This window comes from Eleutherodactylus coqui, chromosome 2 (assembly GCF_035609145.1).
Source record: "Eleutherodactylus coqui strain aEleCoq1 chromosome 2, aEleCoq1.hap1, whole genome shotgun sequence".
NCBI lineage: Eukaryota > Metazoa > Chordata > Amphibia > Anura > Eleutherodactylidae > Eleutherodactylus > Eleutherodactylus coqui.
The window spans coordinates 82,561,522-82,581,006 of NC_089838.1; the positions used below are offsets into that span (position 1 = coordinate 82,561,522).

General features: G+C 43.7%; 1 long non-coding RNA gene across 1 annotated transcript in view; it reads left to right on the forward strand.

Moving 5' to 3' along the window:
- LOC136611489 (uncharacterized) overlaps window positions 1-19,485 on the forward strand; it is a 141,625-nt gene that overhangs the window by 76,208 nt on the left and 45,932 nt on the right. Inside the window, exon 2 of the long non-coding RNA XR_010790281.1 lies at window positions 4,654-4,739. This is a non-coding gene — a long non-coding RNA (uncharacterized lncRNA). The remainder of the gene's footprint in view (window positions 1-4,653; window positions 4,740-19,485) is intronic.

The window sequence follows — 19,485 nt, forward strand, 5'->3', positions numbered from 1 at the left end:
AGCCATATGACTGCCGAATGATTCAGTGTCATTGCTAAGCACCAGTATAACCTACCTGTCCTTACAACAGGTGAAGCCTTTATCTATTGTGTACTCTGACTGCGTCCTACCTCTGAAGAAGGAATCAGGAAACAGATCACATAATCCATGATTGTGTTTAAATACTTTGTTGACTTTCCCCTTCAAGGGCCAAAAACCTTTAGTTTCGCGGAGGTATTCCGCCCAGTTCATATTAGGTTCTTCGTGACAAGGTTTCTTTATTTTCTCATCATTGGCTTAGATCTGCAAATAAATCTGTACCCAGAGAACACAATATCATACAATGACTATGGCTGCAATGTAGTTTAAAACATTATGCAAATGTATGTAGGCTTGTCATATTGACAGCTACTGTATAATTGTATAAACTTTAGATGTATGCCAAGTAGAGTTCTTCAACACTATCGCTTATACCAGAGGTGTAACTTGTAGCTTCTGGGCCCCAATGCAAAACCTGTAACAGGGCCCCCAACTGTAATGGTTTATTCATTGTACTGGGCTCCCTATATGGAGAAGAGAGGCCTTATAGGCCCCCTAAGGCTCCTGGGCCCAGGTGCAACTGCATCCCCGAAAGTTCCGCCAGTAGCTTATACCTTTGTGATTTGGCTCCATCCCAGGATGTGAACAATGATTAAACCAGAATTGCCACATCTAGCCCATGCCAGACCCAAATGGCACCAGATGGAACCCATTGTCGATAATGAGTTCCATCTGAAAATCTACGGTGGAGGCTGTCACTAGAGCTTCAAACACAAACTAATGCCAGAATTAGAAAAAAAAACAAGAATCCATAAATGGGTTCTGAAACATTATCTTTATGGAATAAACATATGTGCAAGAGCAAATATGAGAAACTCTGCTGAACTTATTAAAGGCCTAATGCATCAGTTTTCTCCATGCTCTGGCAAAGGACTGGATCTCCTTGCAGAGATCCAGAAGATGTAGGGTGTCGTGCAGACAATGCTCCCTGGGAAAAGTATGCAGGGTCCTTTAAGCTTCTAATAGACTGGCAGAATTATTGGCCCACTAGCCAAGCATTGATTTATGGGGACCAAGGATCACTAATAGGATCCTTCATTCCCATAGGCTGGTTGTATATCTTCCTATTTGCACAATCAGATGATGAAAAAGTTCCCAATTGTTGAACGATTGAATGTTCAGAGAAACATTCATGCCTGATAATCGGGCCTTGAAATAATGCTAATCCTTATGTATATAGCACCAGCATATTCCGCTGCACTTTACAAATTAGAGGCAACATATACAAAATGCATTATAACATACAGTAATCAATCAATGTGTATATAATATATATATATATACATACGCACACACATATGGCACATACATGAAGCTGTACGAGTGGATCAACAACCATGTTTGTGCAATGTAGTATTTGTTGAATGCAGTGGAAAGAAGGGGGGCAGGTTTCCAAGGGAGAGAGTAGAGGCAGGCTAGATGGAGAGAAGTTTAGATTAGGGAATATGACAGGCCTCCCTAAAAATATGTGTTTTTAGGGCCCAGTTTTTAGGGCGTTCAAAATTAAACTGTCTGGGACAGCGCATTCCAGAGAACTGGTGCAGCTTTGGATAACAGTACCTTACAGCATCTCTCAGCCAACCAGAGCCCTACTCATTGATGAGGAGCAAAAACTTTAAGACAGTACGGTCTACAGATAGTGTTTCTGGTTGAGCTGATATCACTAGTCAACTCTAATTGGTTGGACACTGACTTGCAGGGTTAGTTAGCAAAAGACAGGCAGTTTTGTTCCTTCTCGAGAAGAGCTACTTTGCAACAGTTCACTGCATAACCTACAACCTCGTTGGGTACGTTTACATGGGCAGGTGTCTTGTAGAAAAATCCATTACATGCATCTGGATAGGGCTTTTTCTGTAGCATGTGCATAATATTCTACAAGTCCCATTCAGATTCATGGAACCGTGGCAGGCATTTTTGCTCCAGATCTGCCATGTATAATGTTATATTCTAATACATTATGTAAAAAGTATTTTGTAGAGCTTAGAGAGCCTATGGCACACTTGTCTTCCGGTGATACCAAGTCATATTCCAACTGAAGCCCATGATTTTGATGTTTGCAAGCTTACACCATGACTTCTCATTTACTGGAGAAATGTAGATCCATTTTCCTCTTATAATATTATGTGCATAGTAATGCAATTTCTTAAATTATCTGATTTTAATGGGATACTCTGGTGAAAACACATTTTTCTATTACTTCCCCATCACCTGATTGTCTGTCTCTCTATGGATGTCTGTTATGTATATTGCAGTATCAGCCTCCTGTCTGATACTTATCAATTTCAAATCCCAAAGTCACAGAAGAATTTGGGAGTACAAATTTATAACAACCTTTGACACTTTCAGGACCGGAATGAACCTCAGAGGGGGCTTCTTGCATCAGTAGAGAATATTATAAATCTGAGCTAACACACAGGCCTGGTGACCCCCTAACACAAATTCAGAGATCATAAAACTGTCACATTCTTATCAATGGACAATGGATTCATTAAGTATTTACTCCTATGTTCATTCTGTTCTGGTATTGTTTTAAGTGCAAATTAATTATACTGTCTGTGCCTTGTCTCATATATATAAGCCTGAGAAGGAACCCTGCATAGGTTCAAAAGCTCACTATAACACCATGCATTTTTGCTAGCCATTAAAAGGTATCATATCTACAAGATTACTTGGTTTTTCTTACCGAGAACAATCAGATTTTGAAGCTATCAAGGTGCTATTATTTTTCTCCACTTTGCCTTTAGACATAATGTAGTGTGATGTTCTGATGAAAGAGACTTCTTTAGACAATATCGGTTTTATCAGTGAAGTCTCGTAAATTTAATGGCCTTTAACGTCCAAGTATATAGTTTATGATATGGGCTGTATGTGAGTTCCAGGTCTTAATGATCTATTAACAAAGGGGGTGGATTAGGACGCACCCCACTATACATGCTTCTAGTAAGACAAATGATAAGGTCTTCATGAGATGACAAGCTAAATCCTTAAGAGAATGTAGTCATAGAGAATCTGTGCCTGGCTGATGTCAAGCTATGGTTACAACATGCCCCTACTCTGTTAGTGAATAATAATTTCCAGCTTGGTTAATTGTCTTCAAATATAATGAAAAGTAATAACCATTTTGTGTAGCTCTTAGTCTTGGGCCACCTGCCCACGGGCAGATTTTAATTGTGGAATTGGGAGCGGGCATCCGCCTCCTGATTCCGCAGCAAATAGTGCCCATAGCATGCTATGCAAAAAACGTGTTTTCCTGTCTATGAGCGGAAATCAATTGTGATTTTCCGCTCGCAGAGGGAAAATCACAGCATGCTACCTTTCTTTGCGGATTCCACGCGGACGGCTTCCATTGAAGTCAATGGAAGCTGTCCGACCCACGGCCGGAAAGGTTGTGATAGGCAACAACGCGGGAACAGCAGGGATTTGAAAAAAAACCCTGTATTGTGCATGTCTGATGGCTTGGCGTGCGGACCATCCACAGTTCAGTTATGTCAGGTACGCACAGATGCCACTGCTGCCAGGGACGGATTCCGCATAGTATGCCACATACTACTTAATGTAATATATAATGTACTGAAAACTGCAACAAAACTGATGTGATAACTTTATTCTATGGGTCAGTATAATTATTACGATACTAAACTTGTATAGGTTTTATTTGCTGTAGTACTTGTATTTTTTTTCAAAGATATTACATTTTTTTGACTTATTTTCTGCCGCCATCTTCTGAGCGCAATATCTTTTTTATTTTTCCATCGACGTACTTGAGCGAGGACTCATTTTTGTGGGGCATCCTGTAGTTTCCGTTTTGAAATACATACGACTTTTTAAACACTTTTTATTGCATTTTTTTCTGGGAGACAGGGTGACCAAATAAAAGAACATTTCCAGCGTTCCTTTTTTTTCAGATGACGTTCACCATGCGGGGCAAATAATGCGCTACTTTGATAGATTGGACTTTTAAGGATGCAGAGATACCAAATATGCATTTTTGATTTATTGAATCCAATTTATTGAAGCCACCCCTTTTAGAAGGCCCCCGGCTGCCATAACACCCGCATGGCTCCCTCTGATCACATCGCGGGGGGTGGGCCGTACGGGACCCCGAAAATTTAAATGCCGCTGTCAGAATTGACAGCGGCATTTAAAGAGTTAACAGCCCCGATTAACCGTGCGGCTCATTGGAGCTGTTGCCCCCAGGTGTCAGCTGGAATGAACAGCTGACACCTGAGATGTATGTAGGAAGATAGCACCACGATCTCCCTCTATATATGTCCTGCAACGGCATGACGTAAAAACACTATAGGGTGGTCAATAAGTGGCTATTACAGCACAGCCTTAGCAGGACACATAGAGAAACTATTTTCTGATACACAACCTGGCATTGAACCCCAATGGCTTATATATTTGCTTAATCTTGCTTCTGGAGTGTGCATTTCTTTACTTCTATGCTGTTTTCCACTTCTTGTTAATAATAATGTATATTTTTTGTGGTGCGCACTCCATTACTCTGCTTAAACATCATGAAAATAATTTGCTGAATTTGATGGATTTATGGTCTTTTTCATTCTTTACTAGGACCAGAGTGTCTGGTATCCTGATATGAACTGTACTGACCTTATGCTGGTGATTGGGAACTATGAGGACTCAACAAGCACAAATCAGCTAAGCAACTATTCTTATCTTATTGAGGAGACTCATAAAATATATCACAGACTTCTATACCAAACATTGATCTATTTATTCTGTACTAGCCATCTACTATGGTTTGTGGCTTAGGGCATTTTAAGGTGACATTGTTAAGCTGACAGTTCCTTTATATCCTGAGAATTCTGACTGACCAGCTATCAGTGAGGGACAAAAGCTAACACACTGTTTCGCTAATCTTAAGCCAGCTTCATACATGCGTATTTGCATACGCAATATTTGCGCAAGGAACATTTAGTGAATAGAATTTATTGATTTTAATGGGTTCGTTCACATGCAAATATTTTTCCTGTGCACTTCGGCCACGCAAAAAGAAACTATTTTCTTGCACATTCCTTTCCATTGTTTTTATTTTATTTTTTTAATTTCTCACTTTTCTGCTGTAGCTGGGGCATCCATAAGCGCCCCAATAATAGGGTTAAATATGCCCCTATAGTGATAGTAGTCACTAACAGAGCTGATTTGGGTCTGCTATGACTCTGCAGCTCTGTCTTGGCAGGGGCACTCAGTGGTCACGTGATCTCAGGGAAATAAGATTTCCACTTTCTCTCTGCACTACTTAGCACTCATTGAGCGCTATGTATCCTGGAAAGGAGAAGGCAGACGTGGTTGAAAACTGCTTCTGCCTTCTCCTCCACATCCTCGGCTGTGTGACAGCCTAGAACCATTGCAGGAGCAGGAGCTTTTTTGCTATTGCCCAAGCTTAAAGTCCAGGACCAAGTGCCATAAATTTACTGTGCTTGGTCCTTAAGGGGTTAAATTGTATGCTTAGTGTAATAAATCACTACATTGTGAAAAATACATCCCAGATAATGTCCTATGTTTTCTTAAGAGTTGTTGCACCAGAAAACTAGTGTCACACCAGGGCATAACTCATTTCTTAATATAGATAGTTATCTAAAGAAAGAGGAACTCTGAAAGGACCTCTTATTTCAGTTCCCTGCAGCAGAATTAATGTTCTGTACACAATAGATAAAGCATGTATTTCAGGAGCGTAGCTAAAGGCTCATAGGCCCGGGTACAAAAGTTTAAGTTGCCCCCTTTCCCTCCCTCCATGAACGTCTCTTCATGACTGCAATCTATAAATTTTACAACTTTTGAAGTGGGTGAAATTGGAAATTAACACAATAGAGACATTGTTTTTTTGGGTTTGTTTTTATGGCCTTCTAAGTGCAGTAAAAGGACATATTCAATGAATTCTGCAGTTCAGTATGACTGCAGCGATCAGAAAGTTAGACTTTTTTTTATGTTTTACTGTTAAAAAATAAAAACCATATTTAAAAAGAATATTTTGTCGCCCTATTTTGATATCAATAACTTTTTTATTTTTCATCAATTGGGCAATGTGATGGTTCTTTTTTTGCAGTGCTGACTGTAGTTTTTATTGGTACCATTACAGGGTACTATTGAAGTTTTCAATAGGATAGGTTACAAAAACTTACAAATCTCAAAAATGTCTTGCAGGACTTATAAACCGTGTATAATAAAAGACATCGCTTTTTAGTATAACTCTTTGAACGAACATAAATGGGCCTCTTCTTGAAATATTCGTCTCATAAAAGAAAAGGTATTATTGTATCTTGATGCCACCGGAAGCTAGGGGTTTGAGAGGGCATCGAAGCAGGAACGCCCTTGTGACACCCCTAGCTCCCGATTGGCTACATTGAAGAAGGTTCTAGCAGCAGCGTCTGGATATCTTTTTGCCGCGGCTGCAGGGTTAAGTTTAGGGATTGGTGTTCGTGTTAGTCTTACTGTATTAGCTGTTATTGCTTCCATGTTACAGCTGTGCAACAAGCTCTGCTCATCACACTGTGCTCATGGCCCCCCACTCATTACACTGCTTCCCCCTCCCCCACGCTCACCACCGCTCATGGCCGCTCCCAAGTCTTGTCCGCTGGCTTATAGATGTGGCACAGCAGAGCTCACCACTGCCGACCACTGGCTCTGCCCTTCCTGCACGGGCAGCGCTGAGAAATGCCGACCGCCACCTGTCACCTTCCTCCACCATGGACCCGATACTGGGAACGGAGGGCCTACAACGCCACCACCAGGGACAGTCACCAGAGGACCGCTGCAAGGGAGCGGAGGCCATCACGTTTAGTGCTGCTAAGAGGCCGCCGACACATAAAAGACCTTTGAGGCCAAGGACGGGAAGACAGGTGGACAGCCAATCACCAACAGGGGGCGTCAACCACCTGTCAAATCCCCTGTATCTTGGCGTCAAGATACAATAATACCAAAGAGAATGCATAAAAGAGTTCAGCATGTTCTATTTTACCTTGTATTACATGCGAAAGAGCCCTGTTCTTCTCTATGGGTGCGTACGAAAACGCTATGCGTACATTGCATATGTACAGCGTCCTTTATGCATGTTGCTAGGAAACATGAGTTACAAGTTGAAAAGGAAAAAAAGAAACTGAGGAAGCCAGTGCATGACAATGTGCGTCAGATACGCTGTCATACGCGATCACAAACATGGCGAAACACAACTCCACATGGTGATAAAATACGGCCTGCTTGCGCAGAAAAGTGATGCTGGGGAACTTTCATGAGACACTATAAACTACAGCCCCTCACCTAGGTTTCACTGGCCAATCAGTGATCAGTGAAACAACCAATGAACGCTTCCTTCAGTGTGATGAAGGAAACACTCATTGATTAGTATGGCCTTCCTGATGTGATCTCCGCTACTGCCCCTGGCACCGCGATGCCAGCCCCAGAAAATGAGTAGTACTGTGCAGTCTGTGGCGAAGGGGGCCTGGTTACAAGTGTGACCCCTGCAACACCTATACCTATGCGACTGATGTAAATACATTTTTCTAGTGTGTCAATATACAGTGTCAATGTATATTTAGGCAGATACTTTGTACTCGAAGGTATGCAAAGTCATTTAGTCATATAGGTCTTTTTTTTTAATTGACTCATTCTATGTCAGTCTACAGGGTCAAACTGACAAGACTGATAAAACCACAGACCCTAAAAGTGGTAAAGAAAACAACTCCATCAGTAGCTGATTTTAACCCATTAAGGACATGGCTTAAGGTGACCAGATTTTCCCAGGCTCAAAGCAGAACAAAGGGTATGGGGGGCGGGGCTTATCACGACGTATGATTTTACCTCCGTCGTTTTAAAAAGTACAGGGCCGTTTAAAAAAAAAAAAAGACAGGAAGCAAATTCTGCATCCAACAAACAGTCAAATTACGTACCATCACGCCGTCTGAAGCTTTCCGTAGCGTTGCTATTGGAAGCGCCGGCCCCCTGTCCACAACCAGAGAATCAATGAGATTCTCCGCTCGCGGCCGACAATTCACAGCATGCTCCGAATTGCCGCGATTCTGCACAGTCAACTTATCTGTCAGATAGGCTAACAGCGGAGATCTGTCTGCTGGCTCCTTCTCTCGGCCGGCGGCTCCCGCGGCAGAGATCCGCAACGTCCTAATCATGCAGCATAAAGGACACAATACATTTTTTCTGCGGGTCGGTACGATTACAATACCAAAATGTTTAATTTTTTTAAGGATTTTAGACTTTTCCGCATACAAAACCCTTTTTTTTTGGAAAGCAATGAGCTGTAGTTTTTATGGGTACCATTTTGGGGTACCTACAGTTTTTTTTATCACTTTTATTGCGTTTTTAGGGAGGCAAAATGAAAAGAAATAATCACTTTACCTCAGTTATTTAGAGTTTTTTTTTTTTACACTTTTTGCCGTGCAGGATAAAAAGTGTGATCAATTTGTTGTACGATTCGTTACTGATACGACGATACCAAATATGTGGGATTTTAAATTTTTTTAAATTTAATTTTCTTTTTACGTGAATAGGGGAAAAAAGCACAAAAAAAAGGTTATTTTTTTACACTTTTTTTTTTAAACACAATTTTTACCTTTTTCTTACATTATTTATGTCCCTGTAGGGGACTTGTAACATGACACCTATGATCGCCATGATAAAGCATAGCAGGACTTCTGTCCTGAAATGCCTTATCGCTTGTAATAGCGATCATGGGCAATGGCAAAGCAGGACGCCTATATCTGGCGTTTTGTTGCCATGGCAACCCGTCAGCCCTCTGAGATTACATGTAAGGGGTTAACAACAGGGGTCGCAGTATTGGTGACAGCCGACTCTCGCTGCCGAATGGTGCTGGATCCAGGGGTGTAACTATAGAGGGTGCAGGGGATACGGTTGCACCCGGGCCCAGGAGCCTTAGGGGGCCCATAAGGACTCTCTTCTCCATTTAGGGAGCCCAGTACTATAGTTGGGGGCCCTGTTACAGGTTTTGCATTGGGGCCCAGAAGCTTCAAGTTATGTCTCTGTGCAGCATGGTTTAGGTATGGGTACGGGTACCCAGCTCACGTTTTGCATCAGGGCCCCCGAGCCCGAGTCTGGCTTTTGCTGCTGTCCCTGGCCTCTCACTAGCAAAAGCCAGACTCCTACTGTACACTGATGATGGGCAATAACCCGGAAACAGCTGTATGTACATGGGGTCTGGCTTTGCTTTTGATTCCCAGTCATTGTAGCAAGACTTGTATAAAAAGTCCCACTTTGACTCGAAGGAATGCTGCCTTTTAGTAGGTGGCACTGTGGAGGATTTATTCCATCTCCCTTATTTGCATATTACCCAGAGGAGCGTGCGTGGCCATTTGAGTCTCCTCACTTATTTATAGTATATAGTTGCTCTCCCTAAGGAGAAAAGAGTGTTTCTGACCCCTGTCCCAGGCCTCTCACTAGCAAAAGCCAGACTCCTACTGTACACTGATGATGGGCAATAACCCGGAAACAGCTGTACGTACATGGGGTCTGGCTTTGCTTTTGATTCCCAGTCATTGTAGCAAGACTTGTATAAAAAGTCCCACTTTGACTCGAAGGAATGCTGCCTTTTAGTAGGTGGCACTGTGGAGGATTTATTCCATCTCCCTTATTTGCATATTACCCAGAGGAGCGTGCGTGGCCATTTGAGTCTCCTCACTTATTTATAGTATATAGTTGCTCTCCCTAAGGAGAAAAGAGCGTTTCTGACCCCTGTCCCTGGCCTCTCACTAGCAAAAGCCAGACTCCTACTGTACACTGATGATGGGCAATAACCCGGAAACAGCTGTATGTACATGGGGTCTGGCTTTGCTTTTGATTCCCAGTCATTGTAGCAAGACTTGTATAAAAAGTCCCACTTTGACTCGAAGGAATGCTGCCTTTCAGTAGGTGGCACTGTGGAGGATTTATTCCATCTCCCTTATTTGCATATTACCCAGAGGAGCGTGCGTGGCCATTTGAGTCTCCTCACTTATTTATAGATTACTGAAAACAATCACACGTGGAGGAGGCTGAGGACAGAAAAGAGACAAGGCCAGGCACACAGTAATAAATCACTGCATGTGGTTTGTCCAGCTCCTACTTGTCTAAAACAATAAGGAGGGGGAGATCGGAAGTTGGACAGCCACTCCTCTATGCACCTTGTGGGGAAGACTGTCTACACCTATTTGACCTTAGTGATGATATGTCCTGTGTGTTAATGATAAGAACAAGGTTTACAATACAATTGGAATTTGCAGTCCACTTGTTCTATGTATATTGGTCTCCTAGAATCACAACCTTCTGGCGGCCCAAGGAACCCCATTCTGTTGCTGTTTACACAGTTTTCCCAGAGTGCAATGCTAGATGCAAGCAGTCATTACACTGTGGAGAACATCTCTCTCTATCTCATGTGCAAGTTTAGTGTTAGCTATTTTTTTGACTGTCAGATATAGTGTAGCACTAATAAACACATTATTATTTTACCAATGCGCCTGGCACCATAAATGTGTCAGTGTGAATAGTATTAATAGTGAGAAACTGAGGAAGAAGGCTGCGATATCCAATTAGGCAAAAGAATCTTTTATTGATTACCTATTGGCAATGTTTCAGTAGTTCAGAGCGTTTCTGAAACACAAAGTCCTTAGGCTAACTTCACACGTGCGAGGGCAAAATCGAGCCGTGAATCATGGCCCAATATCGCCCTTGTTATCCATGTGAAATCCCCCAGGATGAAAGGCGTTTTCATGTGAAACCAGCCTCCCATCACTTCGGGGATGCAGGGAACAGCCGTGACGGAGTTTCGCGGAGTTTCTCCTAGTCTTTTCAATGGGAGACCTCACATCGCGTGCACCTTGAAAACAATGGGCGGTGCGATGCGAGAGCATGCACAAGACAGGACACTCAGCAATTTGATTCCCACATCGCGTCGTAGTGCAATGCAGGAAAACATCACTCGTGTGTATGACTGCATTCAAAAGAATGGCTTCATATTTGTGTGAGATTTGTGCATCTTGCAGCGCACAAATTTTACGCAATTTTCTCTGGCGACCTTAAACTTAGTTCACAGTCTTTGTCCTATGAGCTGAGCAGAAAAAGGATGGACCAAAACAGCACCAGATGGACTTGACTGACTTTAACCCCTTGAGTGGCGGGTTTCCTACTCCCCCTGTTGTGCCCACCAGGGCAGGTTTTTTAAATGGTCTAATCATTTAATTTCAACTCATTTTCCAGTTGTGTTCCAAGAGCCATAACCTTTTCATTTTTCCATTGACACGGTCATGTGAGGGCTTGTTTTTTGTGGGACAAGCTGTACTTTTCGATAGCATCATTTTTGGGTATATAGAATGTATTGCATAACTTTTGTGAAAAAATTTGTAGGGAGATTAGGGGAAAAAAAAGAAATCCTGCCATCTGTTTTTTGGATTTCATTTTTACGGTGTTCAGAATAAATAGTGTGATAACATTATTCTCTGAGTCGCACGATTCCGGTGATACCGAGTTTATACAGTTTTTTTATGCTTTGCTATTTTTGTACATTTAAAACATTTTTTTTCTTAAAGGTTTGCTTTTGTGTCGCCACATTCCAAGAGCCATATTAATGATTTTTTACCATTGCCAGAGCTCTAGAAGGGCTTGTTGTTTGCGGGATGAACTCCAGTCTTCATTTATGTAATTTTTTTTGGAACATGTAAAATTTTGATCACTTTTTATTCCATTTTTTTCTAGTGGCACAATTAACAAAATCTGTAATTCTGGCATATTTTTTATTTTTATTTTTCACTGCATTCTCTGTGCAGTATAAATAATGTATTAGGCCTCGGTCAGACGGGCGTTTTTTCGTGCGATTTGCACATGCGCATGCGATCTGCGAACGCATATATAGAACCATTGCTTCGCAATTGCATCGGACACTTGGCCGCTTTTTATGCGGATGTCCAATAAATTATAGGACACGAGGAATCGCAGATCGGCGGTCGCGCCTATCTGCGATTCCTTGTGTTCTATTATATGCGCTCAATGGGGCAGGCGGGAGCAGCGCCGACCCCATTGAGAACATATACTATAGAAATCATTCTCCTCTGCCACAGCTGTAACAGCTGTGGCAGAGAAGAATGATGTTCCCCCATTGAATTCAATAGAGCCGGCAATACAGCCGGCTTCATTGAAAGCAATGGGCTGGCGGTGAGCGTGTGACGAATTTTCGGGAAGGGCTTAAAAATATAAGCCCTTCCCTGAAAATCATCCAAAAATGTGTAAAAATAAAAAAAATATATATACTCATATATATAAACTTGTCCCTGCAGCCGGAGTTCAGCTGCGGCCGGCCGGCAGTTCTCCTGAACTGCTCTGTGTAGTATTCAGCAGACGGGGATTTAAAATCCCCGCCTGCTGAATGGGCTGCCTCTGATTTGTCACAGCCCTCACCAATCAGAGGCAGCTCTCACTCACCCATTCATGAATTCATGAATGGGTGAGTGAGTGCTGCCTCTGATTGGCTCAGCACAAGGACCAATCAGGGGCAGCTCTCAGCTATTGAATGACAGCTGAAGGATGGTGGAATGTCATTTTTCTTTCATTTTTCAGTACATTATATGGTACCTTAAATAGCACCATTGAAAAATATAACTAATTCCGCAAAAAACAAGCCCTCATACAGCGGTCAATGGATAAATAAAGAAGTTATGATTTTTTTAACAGAGGGAGGAAAAAAAGAAATGGGGGAGAAGAAAAAAAAGGGGTTAAATAATGTACTAACTTCCTTCTCTGGGTCATTCCGATGCAGGGATACCACATGTGTAATTTTATTTTTAATTTTTCACAAAGTAAAGGGAGACAAGTGTTTTTAATTTTATTTATTTTTTTAAATAATTTTTTACTTTCTTTTTTTGTCCCTTTAGGGGACTTCCACAGAGACCCATCAGGACTCCCTGATCACATTCTGGGGGTGTCCCATGGTGACAGCCCTTTACATGCTGCTGTCACATAGACTGCAGCATGTAAAGGGTTAACACAGCAGAGATTAGAGGTTTTCTCTGATCTCTGCTGTAAGAGCTGGTGCCTAGCTGTCCTCAGACAGCGAAGCACCAGCTCTCCCTGCCACAGAGACCATCGGCTTGCTTCTGACAAGCCGATGGTCTCTATGGCAACCTGTAAACAAAGCAGGACATTAGAAGCAGGAGATTGCTGGCATATCGGCAATATCGTCCTGCTTCTCAATGTCCTGCTTTGTTCTCTGTGGGACTATGCAGGCAGAGCACACTGCCACAACTTGTGGCATTGTGCTCTGCAGCTCCCATAGTGATGCATAGCCCAGAAATCTTCTGGGCTATATCGCTATGGGTAGTGGAGCTTGTCCCGGAAAATTTCCGGGCGTGCCACTCAAGGGGTTAATTGGGTCTAGCTGGCTTCTAATATGTTGTCTGGAACTTTTTCAGATAAACTAGCACAGCATGCTGTGCTAACTCATCTGGGATTGTATGCTGGATCAGCGTCGGAGGCTCTCGTGTAGATGTGAACATAGCCTTACTGTGTCTTGCATAATAACTGTGCCTACAGTCTCTACTAGAGCACTGACAAACACCATTGCTGTGTCAGTGTGACACCATTACCATAGTTGATGACGGAAAATCGAGCTATGTGGTCTTCATCCATGGTGCACCTTACTAGCCATTTTGGCTTTTGCTTGAACTCTATGGAAAACACTTATTAAGACTAGCGTTTCAATGTTAACTAAAATTCCATTGCAGTGAAATGCACCAAATTTATCAAGAGGCACATGCATATGACGGAACATACGTTTTAACAGAAGTCATTAACACAGTGTGAAAAAGCAGCCATATACCCTCTGTGCACCGGAGTTTAGGCTTTGTCACACTCCATGTGTCTTTCCAGATGAATCGACAACTTCTGTCCTCCATGCTGCACCACACACCACAGCCAATGCACATTTTGCATCAGCTGCCTCACTTAGAAGTCATTATTTGCTGTGAAATACGTGTTGGATATGTTGGGTCTTTGGGTGTCTCCTCTGGTTTATTTTTATCATCAACTTTTATTTGGTATTTTTTCAAGCTTTTGCTGCTTGTTAACATGTTTATTGTGGGCTGGAACTACCTTACTTTGGCTTTGATGGCCTGTTGCTCTTACGTTAAGGTGGCCATATACATTAGATTGATGTTGGATGAACCCAACATTTTTGGTGAATAGTCTACATCTAATGTGTATGGGAGTCTCCCAGCTTTCCCCCCAACAGGTGACGTCAGGGAAAGGAAGGATCAGGTTTACAGATTTCAATTTGCCCATTCTTTCCTTCTCGGGGTAGATAGGCCACCTCTGGAGTTGTCTGGTAGCGGCTTACTCCCCTCTCCTTATTCATAACACATTTATGCTCGGCTATGGAAGGGGGCTAGGAAAGAATAGCTGTCGATCAAACAAGTGCTTAGTTGACAGCTATCTAAAGTTAACAGGCAGACTTAGGCCGCCTGCACATGGCTGGGTCGGATTCCGCATGTGCCCGGTCGGTGACCCCAGCCTACCTGTCCACCATCTTCATAATTTGTGCTGCGAATGTGCACACATGCGCACAACAGATTATGCTGTGCTGTTTCTAGGCAATGACGTGGATCCCGCAACCTTAAAGGGGTGGTCTCGCGAAACCAAGTGGGGTTATACACTTCCGTATGGCCATATTAATGCACTTTGTAATGTACATTGTGCATTAAATATGAGCCATACAGAAGTTATTCCACTTACCTGCTCCGTTGCTAGCGTCCTCGTCTCCATGGTTCCGTCTAAATTCGCTGGCAGCTTGCTTTTTTAGACGCGCTTGCGCAGTCCGGTCTTCTCCATTCAGCACGAGCCGCTTCAGTGTGCTCCCCGCTACAGCTCTTCTGCGCATGCGCAGACGAGCTGTCACTGCTCAGGAGCGCGCTGAAGCGGCCATTCTGCACCATCCTCTGTTAGAGGAAGGTGCAGAAACTGGAGCTGCCCAGCGGAGAAGACCAGCCCAGCCGCCCCGAGAAGCTTCCCAGGTAAGTGATGGGTCGGGGGGGGGCTGCCGCTGCGCCGGGGGGGGGCTGCCGCTGCGCCGGGCTGCGCCGGGGGGGGGGCTGCCGCTGCGCCGGGGGGGGGGGCTGCCGCTGCGCCGGGCTGCGCCGGGGGGGGCTGTCGCTAGGCCGGGGGGGGGCTGCCGCTGCGCCGGGGGGGCTGTCGCTGCGATGGGGGGGGCTGTCGCTAGGCCGGGGGGGCTGTCGCTAGGCCGGGGGAGCTAGCGCTAGGCCGGGGGGGCTGTCGCTGCGATGGGGGGGGCTGTCGCTAGGCCGGGGGAGCTAGCGCTAGGCCGGGGGGGCTGTCGCTAGGCCGGGGGAGCTAGCGCTAGGCCGGGGGGGCTGTCGCTAGGCCGGGGGAGCTAGCGCTAGGCCGGGGGGGCTGTCGCTGCGCCGGGGGAACTAGCGCTGGGGAGCCGGGGGCTAGCGCCGGTTACCTGCTGTCTGGTCGGCGGCTGCGGGGCGTCTGGTCGGCGGCTGCGATGCGTCCGGTTGCCATGGAGACACAGCTGGCGGCGTCTCGGGAGCGCGCACGTCGGGCTGCAGCGAGCGACTGGGAAAGAGCCGGCGGCCATCTTGAGGAAACTTTTATAACTTGCTGAAACGCTGGAACGGTAAGTACGAACCAGCTAGAAATGTCATTTACAGGGGGGCTTAGTAATGTGTACTTAATGGGGGGGACTGGGCAAAAAAAAAAATTAACTGCTTCCTCGAGACATCTCCTTTAATGATTGCGGAAGAGTTGCGGGATGGACGGCTTCTATTGATTTCAATAAAGCCATCGGCATAGAAGCCACATACAATTGCAGCATGCTACAATTTCTTCTCCACGAGCGGAAAATCGTAATCAATTTTCACTAGTATAGAAGAAATCTCGTTTTGCCACGGCTTGCTATGGGTGGCATTTGCTGCGGAATTTGGAGGCACAATGCAAATCCAGGCGACCTTGCACATCCATTCATGCATGGAATGTGCTGTGGAGATTGCATATATATATATATATATATCCACACATTGTGACACTAGGATGTGAGGACGCAGCTTTTTAACCTTATGATATGTATTTTTTTTAAATGCATTAATAAACCTGTGAATTTTAAGTTGCCCTTGGGTCCTGCGCATTCTCCTTGGTTGGTGTTTACTACTAAATCAAATAAAATGCACATCAGACTTCATTATAAAACGGTTTACCTGGTTTGTTAAATTAATATTTGCTGATACAAAAAACTCCGAAACATGCTGAATGCTACAAAAAAACATGCTGAATCATACCTTGCAGGAAAGTATTTCTGTATATCAAGACGCTGGCAGGAATTATTGGGTGTGCCTCCTTCTATTTTTTTTAATAAGGAAGCAGCATGTGTCTTGCCCTCATGGACTATGTCTGATATTGTAATGTGGGCGGAATGACTTGAATGAGGATGAGTTGTGATACAAGATACGATCAGGAGTGTTGCTGTTTTTAACAGAAAAAAGATCCTTTATCTTTGATAACCTCATGACGACAAACCCTGTAAGAACGCATCTGTAGCGTAGGCACTTTTGGGGGCAAATGTAGTGGGCACACAGTTATGAGGGCATCTGCGGCTTACTTTTGGGAACATAGGAACCAATGAAAAGAATAGAGTGAAGTATTTGCAATTGTGCATTAGGCTGTGTCACTTACACCTTCTTCCTTTAACAGTATCACTGGCATACCACTAGAGGTCGCAACCGTGACCCAACCGTTAGCGAATGGGGGCCCACAGGCCCAGCTGTGAGTGGCACTCAGAGAGGGGAGGGCAGTCACCTGGGGAGCCGGCAGCCAATTATATGCTGCAGACTCCCCTAGTTCGCTCCTTCCTTCCATTGAGAGACTGCAGTTGTGATTTGGTCCAGGCGGTGCACTGACCGTGTCGGGAAGCAGAGTTAGCAGATCCTGTTTGTACTATGCATGTACTATGTATAATCATATATGTACAGCTGGTGTAAGTTATTCCAGCATGCTTCATATCACTATATACAGGAGTATGTACAGTGATATGGATGATGCCGGTATAACCTGGATAATTCCTGTATATAATTACATGTACAACTGGTATAAGTTATACATTTCCCTGCATATAGTGATATAGAGCCTCCTGGTATAACCTGGATATCCCCTGCATATTTTTATATATGTACAGCTGATATACATCATACATCTCCCTGGATACATATAGTGATAAAAACCATGCTGGTATAACCTGGAAATCTATATATATAAAGACGAAAGCCCTCACTGACTGGCTGGCTGGCTGACTGACTGACTCACTGATTCACTGACTCGCTGACTTACTCACTGACTCACTGACTGATTCACTGATTGACTCGCCACTAATTCTCCAGCTTCCCGATGTCATTGAAACATGAAATTTGGCACAAGCATAGATTACCTCCAAAATAGGAAAAGTAAAGGAGTCCCAACTCGATTATTCAATTCTAGCGCAAAAGAATTAGCGTCCAAATTTTACGTACGGAATCTAATTCTCTCACTTCCCGATGTCATAGAAACTTGAAATTTGGCATGAGCATTGATTATGTCATATATAGGAAAAGCTAATGGGTCCAAACTCGATTATTCAATTTTAAGCGCAAAAGAATTAGCGTCCAAATTTTACATATGGAATCTAATTCTCTTACTTCCCGATGTCATAGAAACTTGAAATTTGGCACGAACATTGATTATGTCATAAATAGGAAAAGTTAATGGGTCCCAACTCAATTATTCAATTCTAAGCGCAAAAGAATTAGCGTCCAAATTTTACGTACGTAATCTAATTCTCTCACTTCCTGATGTCATTTTATATAAAGGAAACATCACATGGTTACCTCCACGTAGTGTTTCCTGGGTAACACAAAGAACCATGCAAAATGGTGAACATATTTTTTGTTCCTCGGTATCTCTAAAGTAATGAGAGGACATCTCATTACCTTACTCGCGCCTTCCCTGCATCGTCCGCTGGGGCCATTCCACCCCTTCAGATGACATAACTGCTGCACGTGATCCGTGGGATGCAGCGCCGCGCTCCCCCTCCCCACTGACGAACGAGCGCTGTCACATGACACGGATCACGTGCAGCAGTTACGTCATCTGAAGGGGCGGAATGGCGCCAGCGGACGACGCAGGGAAGGCGCGAGTAAGGTAATGAGATGTCCTCTTTCTGATATAAATATTATGATCTTTTAAATGTATACATGCTTGAGAAAGGGTTTTTTTGAGCCGAAACGCGTCGCATGATATGGACCAATAAACAATACCTCTTTACTACGCCTGTGATATATCTGCTATCTGGGATTCAGGGGTGCCGGGTGACAAGGTACCCCTGCAAAGTAAGTGCCCTATTCCATTATATTTCTCTCCCCTGTTGGTTGCATTGGAGCGCTGGTAACTTTTTCTTATCTCTGGTATTTATTCCCATTCCGTGGCGTTTATTTTACATCTGGAATTCTACCATGATGCTCTCCTGAGGATGCCTTAATTGACCAATGCAATCCTAATTTAATTTCAACCATATTTGAGGCTTGGACCATCCTGAGTTATCCAGTGATCATCTGGAGTTGCATGCTATCCTAGATTGTGACGTAACAGTGCCCCACAAAACGGCCCGGTAACGTCGGGTGAGTTCATTTTCCATTTCTCTCACCCTTATATCCCTAATACATCTAATCTCTGGAGCGCTACCCACATTTTACTGTCCTTTTATAGCAGCTATGCATATATAATTATATACAGTAGATACCCAAGTAAGGGTGATTTCACACCTGCATTGGGGATTACGCTTTCCTACTCTGTTCGGGGAGCAGGTCAAGGGAAACCTCTCAGCTGAATTGCTCCATCTCTGACTATAATGGGGTCCATCTGCTTTCCATTCAGCTGCCCGGCTTGTGGATGGAAGAAAAAGTGCTGCATGCAGAGCCCTGTCTTCCAGTATTTTGAGCAGGATCTGTGACGGAGGTTCCTTATACCATCAGGGTCCATATCATTATATGCAGGGAGATATATAATGAATACCAGCTGTATTTATATAATTATATGCAGGAAATACCCAGGTTCTACCAGCATGATCAATGTCACTATACAAGTATGTGTAAGGGTGCTTTCACACTTGCGATCGGGATATCACTGCGTTTTTTTAACGCGAATGTCAATGGGACTTCTAATGTTAAAAACGCATCACACAAAAATTGCAAGTTAGTGGTTGCAATTTTTCTGCGATGCGGTTTTTTAAAATTAGAAAGTCCTGTTGACAATCGCGTGAAAAAAACGAGCAAGAAAAACGCAAGTGTGGAAGAGCCCTAAAAATGGTGCTTCAAAATGTACATACATATCGTAATATGGACCATATTT